This window comes from Pelecanus crispus, chromosome Z, assembly GCF_030463565.1.
Source record: "Pelecanus crispus isolate bPelCri1 chromosome Z, bPelCri1.pri, whole genome shotgun sequence".
Lineage (NCBI taxonomy): Eukaryota > Metazoa > Chordata > Aves > Pelecaniformes > Pelecanidae > Pelecanus > Pelecanus crispus.
Genome location: NC_134676.1, coordinates 52,604,769 through 52,611,711, shown reverse-complemented (window position 1 = coordinate 52,611,711; position 6,943 = coordinate 52,604,769).

The window sequence follows — 6,943 nt, the reverse complement described above, 5'->3', positions numbered from 1 at the left end:
CCCCGGCCCCGCCGCCGCCCGAGGGGGGTCTCCCACACCGGGCTCAGCCCCCTCCGGCAGCCCGGAAGGAGCCGACGCGGACGCCCTGCCCAGCACCTCAGCGGCTGCCCTTCGTGGGGGTCCCGGCAGCCCCCCCTCTGCCCGCGTTCCTCTCCCCAGGGAGCAGGAAGAGCCCCAGCAGGAGCCCCAGGAAGCCGCGGCACCTCCGTCTGCTCCCAGCCGCGGCAGGGAGTGCTCCCCTCAGGGGCCACAGCGACCCCCAAAGAGGAGGGCTGGCAGCCCCAAGGCCTCGTCTCCAGCCAAGAAGAGGCCACCGCGACGGCAGCGCTAGAAGGATGCCCCGGGCGCTGCCAAAACCGGGGCTGGGCCAGCAGCTGGGGCCTGCACCAGCCCTCAAGGGCTCCCAGCCCTCTAATTGTCACGCACGAAAAGAAAATAAAAGCCTGAAACCTGGAGGAAACGTCTCGGTGTTCCTAACGGTGCACAAACTGGTTGCTATGCCCACCAGTGCTGCTTTCTCCCCCTTTTCCGGTGCTATGACCACCCTTTCCTGTCGCTGTCCTTATCACAGCACCATGGGGTTCTCCCTCCAGCCTTGCACAGCCTCCTTGCCCTGCTTTGGTTGTCACGGGGCTGGACCTCTGCGCTCGGAGTGCATCTCTCCCCAGAGCACCGTGCCGTGGGGCTTGGCCCTCTGCTCTTGCTGGGCCTTTTTCCCTTGAGCAAGGTGCCATGGCGCCTGGCCCTGTGGTTCTTGCAGGGGCCCTTTCCCCGGATTCCAGCGCCATGGGGCCTGGCCCTATGGACCAGAAGGGTTTCTTTGCGCTGATCTCAGCGCCACTGAGTCGCGTTGTCTGCTCTTGCTGGGCCCTCCTTCCCTCATTCAAGTGCTATGGGGACACGAGCCAAGACAGATGGGCATGCTGCTGCCCTCGAGCACAGGCTTTCTTCCCACTCCTCCAGATCCAGCCTCGGTGCTGGCGTTTCTTCTCCTCCGCTTGGGAGGGACCCCTCTTGGGCACATGGGCGCCGTCGGTTCCCCAGCACCCTCACCACCCCCCACACCACCCCTCGCCGTCGCATGCTCTCTGCAGGACTTGCCGCAGCACGGCTCCTCTCTGCCGCGACCGAACCCTGCAGAAATGGCAGCGCGTCTCCTCCCTGCTCCCCAGGGCCCCTCGCCCTCCTCTCACGCACCGCTCCGTGACCCCTTCTGCAGCCAAGCGGCCGCGCAAGACGAGGGGAGGGGCGGAAGGCGGCTGCTGGCTTTGGCACCAAGAGCTGCTGCGGGGCCCCAGAGGAAGACCCAGGTCCCAAGGGCACGGAAGGCCACAGCTCAGCTAGAGCTGAAACTGGCCAGTGGCGTGTCGGACAAGAAAGGACTTTTCAAGTATGTTAATAGCAAGAGGAGGAAAACGTTGGGCTGATACCTGAGGAAGGTGAATTTGAACTATTCTGGTTTATTCTATTTGTTTTACAACCTGTTGATTGAAGAGAGGAATGCACAATTCATCTTTTAGCAGTGCTATGCTGCATTTTAAGTACAGTATCTATTAAATTTCCAAATAAAAGTAACCATGCAATGTAATGAAAAGGGTATTGTGATATATACCCGATACAAAAATGTGAAGCTATACCTTCAGTCAAAACACCAGGGAAATACCAAAGAAATCTGGAATAGAACCGAACTGAATTGAAGGCCATTGGGCACAGCAATCCATTACAATATGAGTTCTTTTTAGTCCAGAATTGTGAAAGCATGTCCACACTTTATTTAGGAGATACGCAAAAAAAGATAGTAAGACTTGTACACTACAGCAGGATGCCTATGCAGCAATTTTAACCAGTGAGTAGTAACTGCCCTTGATATTCCAAGATATCCTATGTGCCAGAATGAAAAATAGGGTGGAGTTGCACTACTTTCAGATCTCAGAACATGTTTTTAAATAGCAAACTTTACAGCAATCTATCTTATTCCCAAGCACAGCGGTAGTGACACACATTCTAAGCTAATAATTCTTTCTGCATCTGTAATATTTTCACCTTAAACTGCTATGAATATTAAAGAAGATTCATCACATAACCAAAGGTAATTTTGTGCTGAACTATCCACAAAGGTGTACCAGAAACCTCCCAAAACAAAACTGGTCAATTACAAAGCACTCTAAATAGTAAATTCTCTTTGCAGAATTTGTAGCATAAGGAACCCTCTTTTCTTTCTTCTTTTACATGTTTACCCCAGATGATAAACAACCTGGTTTAAGGGTGAAACCAGCCCACACCAGATACACATAAACACAGAACAAATAAATACAAGTCACAACATAAGACCAAAGGCTCTTGAAAAATATTTTTGTTTTGCAAACATCACACAATCAAATGAATGCCATTCTGAACAGTTACCTTGGCAGGGCCAATTAGTGGTTTGGTTAGTCGTAGAATGGAGTTCGGCAACATGACAATCACATTGAAATCAGGAAACAAACACAGCCAGAGCACCGCTTGGCTTCAGCAGCAATCCTGTTTGAATAAACCGACCAGTTTGGGAACTGTGTGCCTATCTCCTCTAGGTTTCTTTGGAAATCCTAGATACAGGTCCCGAAGTAGGCTAGATTTGGTTTTGGAGTGAGAGGGATAAAAATAATCTGGGACATGAGATGTCAAGAACTTGCTTATCTCTTTACTTACCGCTGCTTTTCAACCAACCTCTGCTGAAATTGCCCTCTCCCTAAATGTCTTCCTTCTCAGAAATTAAAAGCCAGGTGGGAGCCAGCTCAGCGATGCTGTCATGTGAGGCTTGACAGGTCTAGCATATGCCAATGCCAAAGTCTGATACTGGATTTTCTGATTCTGACACAAAAATGAGCAGCCAGTGTCAGCTGCCAGCATTACATCTCTGTTCAACAGAAGGGATTAAGATAGTGGTTGAAAATGAGTCACTAGGACCCGGAGCTGACTAATCCTCATGTTAGTTTAGTCTGCTAGTTAATTAGATATGCCGTGTCAGCAGGGTAAAACTGCTCTCCTGGAGGGCCTTCCCACTACATGCTGTTGTACTTCTCAAAGCACAGATGAGGAGGGGAAGCTGACTTGAGTCTGGACCCCAGAAGATTTGTCTCCCACTCTCAGCCTAGGAACAACTACAAAAGCACAACCAAAATCCTGCTGGAAATACAGCAGCTAAAAGAACATGAGCCTACAGTTTTCATACCCCATCAGTGAACACTTGCGATTTTTCATTTAAAACACTTTTCTGGAGAAAAGAAGAGGAACACACCTGACAACAGAGACACTGCACAGTAGTCAAACAGAGCATCAAGAGCAAAGAAAGACACATGACACATTTTTTTACACAGGGGCCCTCCCTTGCGGCCAAGTGTCTGTCACAATGGAAGGCACAAAAAGCTCAGTTTCAGACAAGAATGTGGCAATTTATGTCAGCAGGGAAAGAATTCTCCCTGGGACTGTCAGCTTGAAAACTTTTTAAAATTAATCTCTTTTCTCCTTTTGTTGAATCCCATTGTGTTAATTTGCACTTATTTCCCATTTAATTAGGATTTATTCATATACTTCAAAATATTGTTTGATCCCAGCTTCGTATCACCCACTAATTTGCTTACCATACCTACCATGTAACGCTTCAAGCTGTTAATGAAAATAGTATTGTGTTTAGAACAGATGTAATCTCCCACTCTTTTTTCTAATGTTATGCTCAGTCATGACTATACTTGCTACCTGCATTAAATTTTAAATGGTAAAAATTAAAAAAGTTTTGACATTCCAGAGGATGGGTTCTGATGTCATCGAGGGATGTACTACAAGTGATTGTAAGTAAGATATACTTTAAATTCCTGTAATTAGAATCTAGGCAAGGCTGCCTCATGGCTCGTTAAGGCTGTAAAGCTTAAGTGCATCGTACAGTTTTTTCTGCCCGGCAGTCAGAGAAAGGCGGCGGAGGGGCTGTTGCTCTCCATGCCGCTGAGGCCTTGCGCAGCTGCGAGTGTCAGACAGCGCAGAAACGGGGCGCCCGGTGGGGCCTGGCCGTGCCCCGCCGCAGGGCCGGCCCGCCCCGCCGCGCCGGGCAGAGTCCCCGCCCCGCCCCGCTGCCGCCCACCGCGGCCCCTCCCCGCGGCCGCCCGCGAACGTGGCAGAAGCGGCGTCCGGCTCCCGCTGCCGCCATTTTGGAGGCCGGGAGCGAGCCGCCCCAGCGGCGCGCCGGGCGAGGAGCGGCTCCCGCCGCCCGCGGCCGAAGGAGGCGCCGCCCGGGAGCCGGGGCGCGGAGGTGCGCGGCGGGAGGGGCCGGGAGCGGCCGTGGGCCGCGCTCCGCCGCTCGGCAGCGCCGCGGGAGACGTGGCAGCGCGCGGCGCCGGGCGGGGCGGGGCCGGCGCGGGGGGGCGGCGCCGCGGCGGCTGCTGGGAGCTGTAGTCGGCGGCGGAGCCGGTCGGTGCCTCCGTTCGTCGCCGGCGGGGCCCGGGGTGCGGCTTCCCCCTCAGGCGAGCGCGGCCGGCCGGGCCGCGGCGGGGAGAGGCGGCGGGCGCCGGCGCTTGGGCTCGGTGAGGCCGCCTGTGTTGGCGGGCAGAGGGGCCGCGTTGGCACCCGTCGTCCCCGGCGGCCGTGAGGGCGTGGCTGGGGGGCTGGGCTCGGCCGGGCGGCGGCGGCGGCGGGCAGCGGTGGCTTCCCCGCGGTCCCGGCTGGTGCCGTTGGGGCCCGAAGCGGCGGGGGCAGGTCCGGAGGTCGGGGCGGGGGGCGGCGTGGGAGGCGGCGGCGTGGGAGGCGGGAGGGCCGCTGGGGTGCTTCCTGGCGGGGGTGGGGGTGCCGGCGCCGGCGGGGTCCGCACGGCTCCGTCAGCGCCGCTGGCCTGCGGGGCGGCTGCTGTCCCGACCGCCTGTGTGCGTGTCTTTGGGCGCGTAGCGGCCCCGGGCCGAGCTCCGGGAGCCCCCCCGAGACCTGCCGCCCGGCGCTTTTCCCCCTTGGGAGGCACGCCTGGGGCTGCACGGTGTCGGGCCCTCACCGGGCTCAGTCCTGGAGAGCGGCCAGGGGCCTGAGCCTGCTGTGGGCACTCTGGCTTATCCCTGGTGTTCTGAACCGTCTCGTCCTTCTAAAGGGCAGCAGCGGCTCCTGTCCTCCCTGCTGACAGGAACAGGCTTTGGGGCTTGTTGTAAGGTGAGGGTCGTGGGCTATGAATGCAGATCGGAGTCCTCACAGCAGGACTCCTTGCTGCTTCAGTGACTGGTGGCATTGCAAACACACGCATGGACCAGCACTCCATAGAATTCCTAGTTGGCTGGTCCTGGTGCCTTGCTAGATCATGTATATTGTTCTGCTCTTGCAAGTTGGCCTCCAAGCGACCAAGCAGCTTCCTCCAGGCGCTGTGTAGAGTTTGGATGCCTGGCCTCAGGGCTGTGCGTTCCAGCCTTGGAGCTAGGGATGGAAATGCTGGTCTTGGTAGAACTGAGTGGTTTCAGCTTCAATTATTGTGATTGACAGTGGAAATCCTTACCCGTGAGGATGTGTTGGTATCTGATAGAAGTGATGCTTTAGGAGGTTTATTAGTTACTGTAATGTCCCTGGAAGCATTGTTGAAGTGATTTGTTCTTTATTTATATCATTTATTTATTTTTATTGTCACATGAAAAAGACATTTCTTTTGTGAAAAACCTCTGAAAGTGCTGGAGCTGTTGCATCACATCATATGATACAGGTATTGGTGCAAACTGGTAGAACGCACATGGCTTTCTCTAGCTGTTTCTTTGATGGTTTTATGTAGTCATATGTAACATTGTATACTAACTGGATCAGTAGCTCTCTAAACTGTGGTCATCAGTGATCTGGAATTAAGTGTCCATGGAGCTACATAAGCTTTGTGAAATTTTAAAAATAAATATTTGATAGTAGGGATGTGTGTGGTCTGGAACAAATCCCAAGGGTTGGCAATCGCACTAAGAATGTGGGAAACGAAATAATTCTCAGAGATTAGGAAGCTTTTAGAAAAGTGGAACTAACTTTTTTATGGTATCTATGGACTATGATAACTCTATCTGCAGTAGCCTCAAGATGAGGCCAACCCCTTCTGGCATGCCTGGTGTTTCGAGTTATCTTGGTTGGGTCTGAGGCATACTGGATTCTGCTTGGACTTTTTTTTTTTTTTTTGAAAAGGTGAGAAAGTGGTGCAGGTGTTGTGATTAACATTATTTATGCTATGAATGTAAAACAGGCATAGGAGAGTTCTGTTATCTTTTTTTTTTTTTCCTTTCCTGATTACCTCTCTTTAAGGCTTTGGACTTTAGAACAAGTCATTTAACACCAGGTGATTAGACTGATGATCCCTCTATGCCCTTCCTTTGGCTTCAGTGAGGCTTCGTATGTTCTCTGGGACCTGCCTGCATTTAACAGACCATAGTCTGAAGGAAGCTTTATCCCTGACTTTGTGCTCTCCCTTTCTAAAATGGAATAAACCAATGTGAGGGATTTTTGAAGAGTGTTGCCTTTTTGATGTCAGCTTCACTCCATCTTTAACAGCTGAAGGTTTTTCTTTTGTCATTTTCTTTGTTGTTTTCGTCTTGGTCATTCTGTTTTTAATCTCTCTCGTTTGCATCTTTATGAATTCTTGGGCTTTATTTCCCTTTGACTTCTCTCCTGTTGAATAAAAGTATGTGTCTGTGAATCTCTCTCTCAGTTAATGCAACCTAGGGTGTAACATTTTGTTTGAAGAGGTTGTTGTGTTCAAATAAATAAATAAATGACTGCTCCTTATTCTGGACAGTTGTCAACTTGTGCTTAGCCATTAACAATGTGTGTAACCAGTACTGTTCCACACACCTAATTAAAATAGTTATGCCTATTATGATTAAAGATGAGAAGCTTAATAGCATCTGAATTTAGTATTCTAGTTGTGGGTTTGTTTCATTTTAGGCTCCGTTTAGAGAATAGTTTTTCCTCTTAG